Below are 14,484 nucleotides of genomic sequence, written 5' to 3' on the forward strand. Positions count from 1 at the left end.
TGATAAACTATGTCTGACTGCATCATGCTCCCAAGTGCAATGAACAGAGTAGTCTAATGAATCTTGGAAGCAGTCCAAAAACAGCAACAGACTATGTCACGTTCACTAATTAACTCAAGCCTGTATTTGATTTTTCTTAAAATTTGCACGTCTACTTTGCAACAGATTTTTCTTTTCTTATATGCTGTAGCACAGGCCATGATACATATTTTCAAGTATGAAGGCAATTATACAATGACGTGATTCATGGCTACTCTGAAAGCTGTGCCCTTCAAATTAATAAATACCTGTTCTTCCCAGTCATCACTATATACACTTTGTGCATGCTTTGATTATTTAGACATATGTGCGTTCAAATGTAATAGCGAATGAGGAAGAGAGATGATCATCTGATATATACATGCATACACCTGTGTGGGAGTGTGTGTGTGTACGTGTGTACACACACACCCACACACCACACACATACACGCACACACACACTTGTATCCTGGCGGTGCTAACTATCTGGTGATGCTTTTTCTTGTAGTTATCATCTTCTTGTGTGGTCGCATAATGTCAAACTCTTTTCTCTAGTTGCCACTTTCATTATCTTTGCTGATCAGCTTCAAGTAGCTCAGGGCAAGCTTTTGGGTCTGATTCACGAAGATAGACACGCTCCTGTGTACTTTTACATGTCTTTGCTATTCACAAACTAAGTTAATGGTAAGTTTATGACTATGGAGACTGCGCAGTCAGGGTGGAGAACTCCGCACATAAAAAGATAGGCCTACCCTAACTTTTTATGTGCTAAGTGCCCCACTTAGACCCGCAGTTTGTCAATTGCAAAACAAAATGTACATTTTCACAGATGTGTAAGCTTATCTTTGTGAAGCTGGCCCATGGGGGCATTCATCACACAGGTGCACCAGGGCAGTGGAGATTATGACCTTTGCTCTCTTTTTTTCTTTTTTTTTTTTGAGTTTAAAGATAATTTTATTGGGTATAAGAATGCAATTCGTACAAGGAATAACAACTGCAATATGAAACAACTCAAACAAGCTAGTTAATATTTATAAGAGAAAGTGGAAAGAAAGAGAGAGAAAGGGGAAGAGGGAAAGAGAGAAAGGATGGGAGAAGGGGAACGAAAAAAGAGAGAAATGTAAAAAGTCAGCAGAGAAAATACAATTGCAGTATTCAAGGCATATCACTATAAAATGAGCATAACCATTTGAACTACATTAAATCATGAAACGAGTTGAGAACGTATTAAAAAGAGTAAGTAAAAAACAATTCAAGGGGGTTTGGGCACTTCCTCAGTACGAGGGGAATGAAGTGTAGAAGATGCAGCTGAGGAGTCTAAGAAAGAGGTGATAGGTAACCACAATAAATCACGTTTGATAGCAATCGTAATAGGATAAACATAAGCTCTATCCAATCTATGGTTAAAACAAACACCATACCACCAAGCCTGATATGAAATGGATGAGGTATCTTTCCACGCTTTGGTGATTTGCTGGAAGGCGATTGCTAAAAGGAGATCAATAATAGAAGTGTTGAAGGGAGAGGAGGACCATATATCGGAAAGGCTACCCAGGAAAACATTTGTATAGGAAAAAGGAAAATTAGTGGAGAAAATATTATTAATTTGTTTCCAAACTTTGGACCAAAATGTACGAACAAGGGGGCAGAGGAAAAGCATGTGTTTGAGATCCGATCTTGCTTCAATACAAGACCAGCATGTAGAGGGAATAGAGGAATTCACTTTATGTAAGCGTGCAGGGGTGAGCATAAGACGATTATAGAGAAAAAATAAAGTTTGGGTAGTGTTAGCTGCTCTAGAGGATTTCCGTATTTTATTCCATATGTCTTGCCACAAAGAGGTAGAGAACGTTTCACCTAGGTCTGATTCCCATGCTAGTTCGACGGTCGATTTATCTCGGGTAGGGGAGGATTCATGTAGTTTTTTATAAATCTGCGAAGCGGAAGATGAGGATAAGAGAAAAGAGAGTGTAAGAGGAGAAGAAGAGGAAGAAGAAGAAGTAGAGGAAGGAAGGGAATCATAACCTAGTTGGACCGCAGTAGTCAAAAGAGTGAATTTAAAGAGGGAGGAAGGAGGAAGAGAGAAACGCTGTTGAAGAGTAGGGAAAGAAATACAAGTACCATGTTGAAAAACTTGATGTACCCAAAAAAGTCCGAGATCATACCAAGCCTTCCAGAAAAAAGTCCTATTTTTGATCTTAATAAGAGGATTATACCAAAGAGGAGATTGTAAAAAACGCGAATGGCTATCAAGGGTGGTCTGATACACTGGAAGGAAAAGTTTCCTGGAGATCGTAAGAGTAGGTAGAGACAACTGTTTTGGGATACGGGGTAAGGAAATAAACTCTTTAAACGAAAAGGGATGAAAAAAGGAGGCTTCAACATCAACCCACAGGGGAAGAGAGGTATCATCAAGTAAAGTAGGAGACAGCAAAGAAACTGAATGAGAAAGAAAAAAGGAAGTATGGTAAGAGGAAAAGTCGGGAAAATTAACACCTCCCAGATGTTTGGGACGGCGCAGTTTAGAAAACGACATTCTAGCTCTTTTATTTTGCCATAAAAAACGGGATAAAATGGAATAAATAGTTTTAAAACAAGATTTTGGAATATTAACAGGAAGATTAGAAAGAAAAAATAAAATAACAGGAACCAGCTTCATTTTAATTGAGTCTAATCGTCCCCACCAAGATAAAAATAGTGGATGCCATCTTGACGTAGAATCTGTGAGAGTGGTATGTAAGTGTTTAATATTAAGAGCCACTGTTTCTTTAATGGATGGAGCGAACCAAAGGCCTAAATATTTAATCTTAGAGGGATTCCAGTGAAAAGAAGACATCAAAAAATCCGCATGAAAACAAAATTTGTTAAGGGGAAGAATCTCGCATTTATCGACATTTAATTTATACCCGGAGACAGCTGCAAAATCAGAGACTTCAGATAGGAACGCCGGAACAGAAACTTGAGGGTTAGAAATAAAGAGAAGAATGTCATCAGCATAGGCGGATAACTTTAATTGTTTATCCCCATATTGGAGGCCCGAAATCTGTGCATTGAGTCGGATTTTCGTCAGGAAAGGTTCTAAAGCAAGAATAAAAAGAAGGGGTGAAAGAGGACAACCTTGACGAACTCCACGAAATAAAGGAAAAGAAGAGGAAACAAGGCCATTAGCAAAAATAAAAGATCTAGGAAAAGAATATAACAAAGAGACGTAAGAAAGAAACTGCGACCCAAAACCAAACCATTTAAGAGAGGACAAAAGAAAGGGCCAGTTAACTCTGTCAAAAGCCTTTTCAGCATCTAACGCTATAGCAGCCAAAGATTGAGGGGAAGCATGTGATTTAGTAAGGACATCAAAAAATAAACGCGTGTTATCTGAGAGATGTCGACCTTTGATAAATCCACACTGTTCCTTACCAATAAGCTGAGGTAAAATTTTGTCTAAACGTAAAGCTAAAATTTTCGCAAAAATTTTATAATCAAGATTAATCAAAGAAATAGGCCTATAATTTTTACAGAAAGTATGATCTTTATTATCCTTGGGGAGAAGACAAATCAGTGCTTCCTGAAAAGAACCCGTAGACTTTTGGGAAGAAATAAAGAAAGAAAATAATTGAAATAACTTAGGAACAAGAAAAGCAGAGAAACGAGAATAAAATTCAATAGAAAAACCATCTGGACCTGGAGCTTTCCCCCTTTTAAGGACACGAATGGCTTCTAAAATATCTACAGACGTAATGTCTTTGTCTAAAGAGGAGAAATCTACATCAGAAACAGAAGGAGAAGGAATAGAAGATAAGTAATGATCAATGACGGAGGGGACAGGAGGAGATTCAGGAGTGTAAAGATTCTGATAAAAATTAGAAAATTCATTCAGTATATCTTCATCCTTATGAAGAATAGCGTTTGTAGAAGAGACAATCGATTCAATTTTGGTGCGTTCTTTCTTAACTTTAAGATAATTCGCCAACATATTACCAGCTTTATTCTGAGAGGAATAGTACTTAGCACTGGATTTAAGTAGAATTAAATTCGCAGATTCGGTGGACAGCTTATTGAAGGAGAATTTGGCGGAAACAAGATTATTAAGGTCAAATTGAGATTTAGATGAGTAATAAACTTGTTCTAAATGTTTAATACGAGCGGTAAGCGTAGAGATAGACTGTGTGCGTAGACGCCTCTTCTTGGCAACATAAGAAATGATGAAATCTCTAGAAGCAGCCTTAAATGTGTCCCATACTAGTTGGGGGGAGGTCTGAGGGGATCCATTCTCTTTAAAGAAAAGAGAGGCAAATTGAAGGAAGGATGTAGAGAATGTAGTGTCGAGGAGTAGGGAATTGTTAAATCTCCATCGTTTAGTCCCCTTAGTAGGAGGAAGTAAATCAAGTTGAAGGGAGACTGAAGCATGATCGGAGATTAAAATGGAACCTATATCTGAGTGAGTAATGAGTTGAGAAAGAGCTTTGGAAATAAAAAGATAATCTATTCGGGATTGGGAAGAATGGACTGGAGAAAAATACGTGTATTCTTGTAGGGTAGGGTTACAAAGTCGCCATGAATCAACTAGGGATCGTTGGTCAATAAAGGAGGTGAATTGAGTATGGATTGGAGACGGGGAGAATCGGGAGTGAGATTTACGATCCAGGAAAGGATCCATAATCGTGTTACAATCCCCACCAAAAATAAAATAATCATCAGTATATTGCATGGTGGAGGAAAGGATTTGTGGCCAGAACAACTTATCAGGAATGGTAGGGGCATATACATTAAAAATGGTGAGAGGAATTTTGTTGACCAGTAATGATGTAACAACCCATCTGCCCTCCGTATCATTATCCTGTTGAACAAGTTGAACATTCAAACGTTTATGAGTCAAAATAGCAACCCCATTACGTTTTCCCGTCCCCGGAGAAGCAAAGACATGACCCACCCAATTACGTCTAAGTTTAGAAACTTCAACATCTTGAACATGTATTTCCTGCAACAATACTATATCTGCTTTCAGATGAGCTAAGTGAGAAAGAACACGTTGTCTCTTAATAGGAGACCCCAAACCTTTAACATTCCAAGAGATAATATTAATTGCCATTGAAAAGATTAAAAAACATCCAAAATATATAAATAATCATACATAAAATTAACAATGCAGCAAATGAAGAAAAGGGAGAAGAAATGCAAGGAACTGCTGAAAGCTGAGAAAAGAGAAAAGGGAAGATGCAATATATGAAGACATAAGAAAGAAGAAAATGAAGAGAAGAAAAGAGGAGAAGAAAGGAGAGGGAAAGAAAAGAGAGGAAAAAGCGAGTACAAAAAGAAGAGAAAAACAAGAATCAATGTGATAATAAAACACATACCGTACAAATACAAGAGAACTGGGGATGGAGGAGCCATAAAGGAAGGGAGCACAATGAACCGAAGACTCCACGGAGACGCGGCGAGGGGAGGAACCACCGGGCAAGTGAGGAGGAGTGAACGGATAACAAATGGTAAGGACCACATGACCAGCAACTAAAGGAATAGGGGAGAGAAAAAATAAACATATAAGAATCAAAAGAAGAGAGAAACACATTAGCTACATAACAATTGCACATAACAACCAACATTGGGAAAGAGAGGGAACATCATAAGAAAAAACAAGAAAGGCAAACAAAAATCATCATGGATGCGGAATGTCCATCGTTTCGGCGTGACAGGAATCCAGGAACTGCTGCAAGCGAACAGGATCTTCATAAGATGTCGTCTTGTTATTATAGGTGACCCTAAAAATGCAAGGATGAAAGAGTCCGTAGCGGGCATTGAGGGCCCGTAAAGCAGGTCTCATGTCCAAAAATCTTTTACGACGGTCTGCAGTAGCTTTAGCATAGTCCTGAGCAAAGAACAAGTTAGATCCATTGTGTGAAATTTTTCCTTTTTGTCTGGCAGCATGAAGAACTCGAAGGAGGTCAGTATATTCTAGAAAGTACAGTATAACACCTCTAGGTTTTACTGAAGTGGAGACATTTGCTGAATGAGATACTGGACCTAGACGGTGAGCACGTTGAATATTTAAAGGAGGCGAAGGTGGAATATTGAGAAGAGTGGGAGGAAAAGATTGAAAAAATGAAATTGGAGTGGACCCCTCAAGATTTTCGGCAAGGCCATAAATACGGAGGTTATTGCGCCTATTTCTATTTTCCAAATTTTCAACCTGCTGCTTGAGGGAAGCAATCTCCTTCTGCATAGTAGGAACCTGGACAATGACCGTTTGAGCTGAAGCCAGGGAATCTTCAATATCCACCACTCTCTGCTGTGTGTGAGACCAATTATCCTCAAGACTCTGGAGGCGGGAATTGGTCTCTGACATGTATGGTCGAAGGGCTCGAATCTCTTCCAAAAGAAGTTCCATGGAAATTACGTTGGACATATTTGTAGGAGAAGGAGGATTAGCTTTAGACCTCTTTCCTGAGTTGGGATTCGAAGATGGAGAGACAGCTTTGGAAAGTGGCTTTGTGGAGCGCGACTTAGGAGTACTAGAGCCTTTGATGCTAGCAGAATCAGAGTGTGAATCATCAAATGAGTCCTGCAACACATTGAAAGGGTTATTATCTGCCAAAGGCGCATGAGAGACAGAGCGTTGCTGAAGAGGAGCATTACGGTTTGAACGGGACGTAGCCATTGTAGTGAAGATTCAATTGAAAAATGAACTACGTGAAAAAGGAGAGCTCAGCACAAGCAGCCGCTACAGTGTGGAGAAATATCAATAAAATGTCTTGAAAACACAACAGCAACTCAGCAAGGACGCCTGGGTTTGAAATGACAGCAGCAGGGCGCAAAACTAAGGGCTACAGGAAACAGGAAGAGGCCATGAGAAGCATAATAATCCTGCGAGAGCCCAGTGAGGAAAACATCAAAAACAAAATGGCGGCAGGAATTTGAGGAGAGAAGCAATCATGCTATTAAATCAGCATGAGAGGTCAAAAGATGAGGAATATGCAAAGAACAGTAGCCAATGTCCAAAATGCACTGCAGTATACTAAAAAATGCAGCATCTCTAAGAAAAGCAGAAAGTCACCTCAGAAATGCGATACAGCTCGCAAAATGGCGGCCGCAGGGCGAGCGGGCCGTCAGGAACTGCAGGTGGAGAAATGCCGGCACTTAAAGCTGTTCGCGAGCTGGCGGACACATGGACATGCGCCGCATACCTTCCGACGCACTTCAGCGCTGGTCCGGTAGGCGAAGAAGAGAGAAGTCACCCGGTGAAGCTCCCGTCACCTCACGTCGCGACGGAGCTGTCCGGGATTGCGGCCATCTTCCTCGGCGCCTTAGCCACGCCCCCCCCATGACCTTTGCTCTCTTAAAAGTGGAAAGTCTGCAATACTTAGAGAACTCTGCATGCAAGGCGATTATCTCCAAAGCCCTCGTTACACCCGCTAGTGCGGCAGTTGCAGTAAAAGCTCTGAACTTTGCGAAGCAATGACCATGTCTGTTGTAACTGTTTGTTAAATGTATTTTTTCCTAGAAACATGGCTGTCCCAGGAAGAAATGTAGTGATGATCTCCTAGGTGACCCTCCCAGTGCCCTGGCAGCCATGTGGTGGGTGGGCTGCCAGGTCCCCAGAGGATTATTTTCAAAAAAGGAGCACAAGGTTTTTTTGGGGGGAACAGGTCAACCCCCACTCAACATGTCTAACACAATATGACCTGGTCCTACTTTATGAACAGCCCAACTTGGATTTCGACGTGTCTTTAGCTTCCACATTTTTGTGTGCTGTGTTAGCAGTTATTCATATACTGTCTATCACCGTGAATCCCTGTTCTGTTTTCTTGTTAATTTCCCTTAATGTGCAACACAATGTGTAGTGTAACATAAATTCAAAGATTGAAAAGAGAATGAAAACAATAGTGAACAGGTATGGAGTACCTCACAGAAGTAACACCATGGGAGTCCACTGGTAGGTTCTCACCAGTGGGCTCAGGTTCTCATCATCAGCACTACCATACCATAACAAAACATGTGCAAAAGTTGTAAAAGAACAATAAAGCCAGTAGTGAAAATGCTTGTGTCATGGGCGCTAGGATGTATCTCCCTAGTGCTTGCTATATCTGACTCCTAATTAATAAAGTGGAACCTAGTGCTTTGAAACCACCTTATTAAGTTTAAAAACAAAATAAACCTCCACTAGCTATTCTCCTTTATCCTATGCCATGGGTCTGCTCACGTTCAAAGACACTCTGTTGCCTTCTATCTCCATAGAGGGCCAACATGTTTCATTGCCATACGTATGTAATAAAGGAGAATGGTAATGGTATGTGGAACCATCCCCCAGGGGTGCGGCCGTCCAGCACATGCATTATGATGCCACTGCCACCGTGGCGGTGGCATCCTCTATTCCCAGCATTGCGGCGGGCGGTGCTCACAGCACCGCCCGCCACAATTCTGGGAATGCACGTTGTGCATTGGCATACACAAGGTGACAGGCGGGGCCTGCCACCTTGTCGATGCCAATGTAGGGGGGTACCACACGTACCCCCCACACCCCAACACCCTGGGGGCCCGCAACAGGCCCCCAATAGCAGCAACCGAATGCCTTTTTTATGGCGGCAATGCCGCCATGGAAAGGCTGCTCACCACAATCATCATAATATTTATGATGGTGTCTTGCAGACACCGTAACCATATTAAACACTTTTTCTGCCCGGTCGACGAGTCGACCGGCGGAAAAGAGGCAGACGGTCTTTCCGTCTGCCGCGGACCTCCAGCAATCCTAATGTGGCGGGGGGTCATTCATGGCAGGATGGCGGGCGGATCGCCCCCGCTGGGACGGCGGTGGCGCCCACCGGCCCGGCGGGGCGATCCACCGGCCATCCTAATGGGCAACCCGGTCTTTTTGATCCCTATTTCAAGGACTTTAAAACCACAAAACTGCACTCTTAAATATTGATTATTGGAGCAATTTGAACTTGATGAAGGGTGTGTTTCATTCATTACCAAAATCTACACACTATGTCACTCAGAGCCTGCTCCTATGCCAGCAGCCCAAAGTACCAAAGTGAGAAGTTCTACCTGCTTGAACTGTTACTTATGATCTATTTGTTTTGGTCTTTGGATGTTTGCCTTCTTCTCTGACCAGAGTCCTTCTGATCAACCCTCTGCCACATCTGCTATGCTAAAAACATGTGCTCTTTGTTGCCAGTGCTGCCAATCCTACTGCAGAACTCCTTTAGCTTTCTGTCAGTTTAGCAGGATGGCACAGAGAGGTGTTAAAATTGATAACTAATACAGTCTAATTGCAGTGCTTCTCCTAATCAGTTAGCATCGCCGCGCTGTGCCTGGCCCCTCATTCCCACACTCTAATCGGGAAAGATCACCGCTACTTTGGCGGGTCCGGTTCTGGGGTGGTGGAGTCCATCCTGGGTAGGCTGTGAAGCGCGCCGCCGCCATTTTGGTGCAGGTACTCAGGAGATTTATTCTCCGAGGTTTAGCCGGACTATTTAAGGCGGAACCTTGTTTGGGGCAGCCTGGTAAGGTGTCCATTGTGAGGCTGTGCTGAGCGCTGTTGGGCCGCGTAATTGCGCCGCCAGCAGCCAACTTTTTAATCTTCCCGTTTTTCCTATTTTATTTTTCTTTTAATTTGCATTGTACCTTGTTTTTAAATCGCCGCGCTGTGCCTGGCCCCTCATTCCCACACTCTAATCGGGAAAGATCACCGCTACTTTGGCGGGTCCGGTTCTGGGGTGGTGGAGTCCATCCTGGGTAGGCTGTGAAGCGCGCCGCCGCCATTTTGGTGCAGGTACTCAGGAGATTTATTCTCCGAGGTTTAGCCGGACTATTTAAAGCTCCACCCTCTTCAACGCGCAGCGGTGACGCGCAGGTGTGGCGCCTTCTCTGCGCCTGAGTCGCGCCAGAGTCCTGCCCGTCTGCGCCCGTCAGCGGCACGTAGGCGGACGGGGCAGGACGGCTGGCTTTTTGTCTGAATAGTGGTCTATTTACATACTGTGACTTATCATGCTTACCTACTCCAGCTCCGAGCTGTGCTCTCTCCGTCCTTCGTGTGGTCTTTGCCACCATGTATTCCCTGGAGGAAGGGTTTTAAGGAAAGGCTGCAGCGACTGCGGCTGGCGCCTTCCTGAACGTAAACATTTTTCAAAGGTTAGTCCACCTATGATCCATCAATGTTTACTGCTTAATACTAGATCCCTACCTTGCCATGCTATAGATATCTGGAACCTGCTACAGGACTCCAAGATATCCTGTTTATTCCTGACGGAGACTTGGCTGTCTGATCCGTCTGCCCCTGATTTGGCAAACGCCGTACCCTCCGCTTACAATATATTTAGGAAAGATAGATCGTCTGGTAGAGGCGGTGGAGTGGCGATTATAGTAAATAAGAACATAGCATGTCGCACCTTCCCTGTTGATAATATACAGGGCAGTGAAGCCCTTGGCTTCACCCTTCAGCTCTCGCCTTCTCAGGCTTGTACAGGGATTCTTGTATATAGACCACCAGGTTTGGTGGGGCCGTTTTTAGAAGAGTTACAGGCGGCTCTATCGACCCCTTGCCTTAGATCTAATCACTGCCTCCTACTGGGTGACCTAAATATTCATATGGATATTAGCTCAGATCCGGACACTCAAAAACTATTGGATATTACTTCCGTGCTCGGATTATCTCCCTATGTGGTAGGACAGTCCCATGTGAAGGGCCACACGCTGGATCAGATTTTTTCTACGCTTCCTATTGGGGTGGATCCTTCTGTGCCAGTTTTGTGGTCGGATCATTTTCTTATTTCCTTTTCCCTCCCTAATATGGTTTCAACACGGTCCAAACCTGTGGGGTCGTTTAAGCATCTCTCTAAATCTTTCCATCTTCTTACTAGAGAGATGCTATCAAACGCCTTAATCAATTTTCCCTGTCCCACATCTGACAATGTAGAGGATTATACCGCTCTTTTCCATAAATGGCTCTTAGAGTGTCTGGAGAGCTTGGTTCCGGCCAAGACTCAAAATTCTGCCAATAAAAGGACATCTGCCCCATGGTTTACTCCTCAGCTAAAAAAAGCTAGACAAAATCTCAAAAAAGCTGAAAGAGCATGGAGGCGATCTTACGATCACTCCGAGAGGCAGAATTTCAAGGCACTGACTAGAGCCTACCATAAATCAATTTGGGCTGGGAAAAAAGCTTACTTGGAATTTAGAATAAATGAGGCGGAGCACTCTTGTAAAGAACTCTTTAGGGTGGTAAAAGATTTTACCTCTCCCTCTGCTTATACCCCTATCCATACTCACTCCGAATCCTGGCTGAGGGATCTGGCTGTCTATTTTGTACAGAAAATTACCACTATTCAAGATTCCCTCCAATCTACTTTTCAGCAGCAGTCTGTGAGTCTGGGGTGTCCCATGTCAGATCATGGTCCTTTGTTGTGTGATTTTCCTTCATTAGATCATGCGAGCTCTCTTGACATCTTGTCCAACCTCAAATCCGGATCTCCACAGGATCCGTGTCCGGCCAAGTGTTTAGCAAATTTGGCACCTGTGCTAAACGACCTGGTTAATCCCATCTTGAATATGTCGCTCTCATCCGGGGTAGTTCCAAAGGCTTGGAAGAGCGCCATGATCCTGCCACTCCTGAAAAAAACAGCACTCGACCCTTTAGTCCATGCCAACTACAGACCTATTTCCTTACTCCCTGCTCTAGCGAAAGTGACTGAGAGGTTAGTCCACAGATCAATCTCTAATTTCATCGAGGAAAATGATCTGCTACATAACACCCAATCCGGTTTCCGTGCGAATTTCAGCACGGAGACTGCGCTCCTCGAAGTCACAGACGCCATCCGGGAAGAGCTGGATGTTGGAAGGAAAGCTGTATTGGTCATGCTTGACCTGTCGGCGGCATTCGACACCGTTCCCCACGCGCTTCTCCTTTCTAGACTCTGGGATTTTGGTCTGCGGGGAATGGTGTGGAGTTGGCTCAAATCCTTCTTAGCCGACCGCCGTCAGACAATCTGGGCTCCTCCTTACTCCGCCGAGATGCCACCGCTAGAAGTGGGGGTTCCCCAAGGTTCCATCTTGAGCCCCCTCCTTTTTAACATCTTTATGGCTCCTCTGGCGGTGGTGGCGGAGTCCTTCGGCGCCCGGATTGTCACCTATGCCGACGACACCCAGCTCCTGTTTGTAAGCAACAGGGATGGTCTGTTTGACGATGATCAGGTTAGGGGTTGTTTGAGTGCGTTTTTTGAGTGGTTTGGACATCATGGATTGAAATGCAACTCCGACAAGTCGGAGGTGCTCTTCTTTGGTTGTACCTCCGAGCCTGATTGGAAACCCTGGTGGCCGCAGGATATGTTCCCTCCCGCTAGTTCATCCTTGAAGGCCAAAAATTTGGGAGTTATCATTGATAGCGACTTATCTTTTGGACCACATATTTCCTCTCTTACTGGGAAATGTTTTGGCATCCTTCGGATGCTTCATAAATTTCTCCCTCTAGTGTCCATCCAGCATAGGAAAATCATTGTCCAGGCACTGGTCGGCTCTAGGCTGGATTACGCAAATGTTTTATTTCTGGTACTTCCTAAATATTTGGTTAGGCGTCTACAAATTGCTCAGAATTCTGCGGCCCGAGCTGTTTTCGGCCTTCCAAGAAGAGCCAGAGTCACTGCTCTTCTTTCAACCTTACACTGGCTACCTATTGCCAAGATGGTTCTTTTTAAAACTCTGACCACGACTTTCAAGGCCTTATATGGCATTGGCCCTAAATATATCTCAAAACGACTGTCTTGGTATCAGCCCCCTAGATCTCTTAGATCTTCCTTGCTATCTAAAATGAAGGTTCCCATTATCAAGCGCGCCAGAGCAGGAGGACGGTCCTTTCGTTTTTTGGCTCCTCGTGCTAGGAATGACCTTCCAATTTCTTTAAGACAGGCTTCTAGCCTGTTGTCCTTCTGAAAGGCCCTTAAAACATGGCTTTTCCCTTAAACTGGTGCTGCTTTTGTTCTGTTTTTTACATGTCCCTTCAGTGTTATGTTTCTCCCTTACTTGGTGGGTACCTTCGATAAAGCGCCGGGATACTCCGTGGAGTGGCCGTGCGCTATAGGAGCATAAAAATAACATAACATAACATAACATAGCATCTGTAAGCTACTGGTCAGAGGATTAAGATGCATATTCCTACATAAAGATGGCACCTTTACTTCAGTAAGACCTTCTTCTAAAAACCATGTGGAATTTGACTCTAAATAAATAACATAGGTATGGAGATGGCTATTAATTAAAGTTTTCTTTCATTTAACTTGAAGACATCAAATCTGTTTTAGCTTTTGCTGTACTTCAGATTGATATTTTGGACTTTTACCTGTCTAGGTAAATTAATGCAGCAATTACAGTTTTTGGACAAGAGAGAAATTCAATAAAAAATAGAATCTGACACTCACTCAATAATTGCTCTTGCTCCCAACTCAAGGAATTCAGATACAATGTATAGTGGATTTAGAGGGGGAGGAATTCCTGGGCTGAGTTCAGATTTTCACCACTGTGTGAATTGGCTATTATCATTTTGGCCTGTTCAGTGGGAGGTTATAAGTTTTCTATCCCCCTTCTTTGTGGGCTCTACTATTGTGGTAATAGCAGATGGTGGTGGAATTCCTACAGAGTTGTGAGCCCTTGGCTTGATTACCAATGACCAGACTTAGTGAAGAGATATTTGATGATGAAAAATTCGTATACCATCCTCAGCCCACTGGACTTTCATTAGATCAATCCCAGATGATGAAATAGCAGATGTTTCCCTGTCTGCTACTGAACGGAATCCATGCTAGCCTGCTGGAGAAAATAAGTGATAGGCTGTCCGGATATTCCAGCCAAAATCTCCTGCCCCATGCCTTGCTTGAGGGACGAGTCAAATAAATTACAGAATTTTACCATAAAACAATTGCGGGTGTGATACCAGGGACAATCTGTTTACCTGCCCGGGAATGTTCCTTCAATTGTGGAAACAGAGAGATTTGACCTAAAGGAAATTACTGAATAGGAGAACGAATTCTGAGTTTCCTTGTATGCTACTAAGGAGACATTGCAAACTCCTTTCAAGAGACAAAGGGCCCGATGTAGGTAATAGGGAAATACTGAATTCTAAATACCGAATTTTACCGATTCGGTATTTAGAAATCGGTATTTCAGATGTAGTTAAGAATTCGGTAAAAAATGCCGAATTCTTAATATTTGTTATTACCGAATCGGTAGTTGAGATTCGGTAATAATAAATACCTACCCATTCATTCCTATGGGCTTAGAGGCCCATAGGAATCAATGTGAAGACATACGATATTACTGATTCGGTAATACCGAATCGGTTATACCAGGAGGTATTTCCAGGGTGCCAGGGTGTCCAAAGGACACCCTGTTGCACCCGTGAAATGTGCATCCTAAGGGCATGGATGTGTGCCACATGGCACATTTCAAAAAGCAAAAAAGTGCTTTTTGAAAGGAAATCGC

Source organism: Lissotriton helveticus, chromosome 8, assembly GCF_964261635.1.
Source record: "Lissotriton helveticus chromosome 8, aLisHel1.1, whole genome shotgun sequence".
Classification (NCBI taxonomy): domain Eukaryota; kingdom Metazoa; phylum Chordata; class Amphibia; order Caudata; family Salamandridae; genus Lissotriton; species Lissotriton helveticus.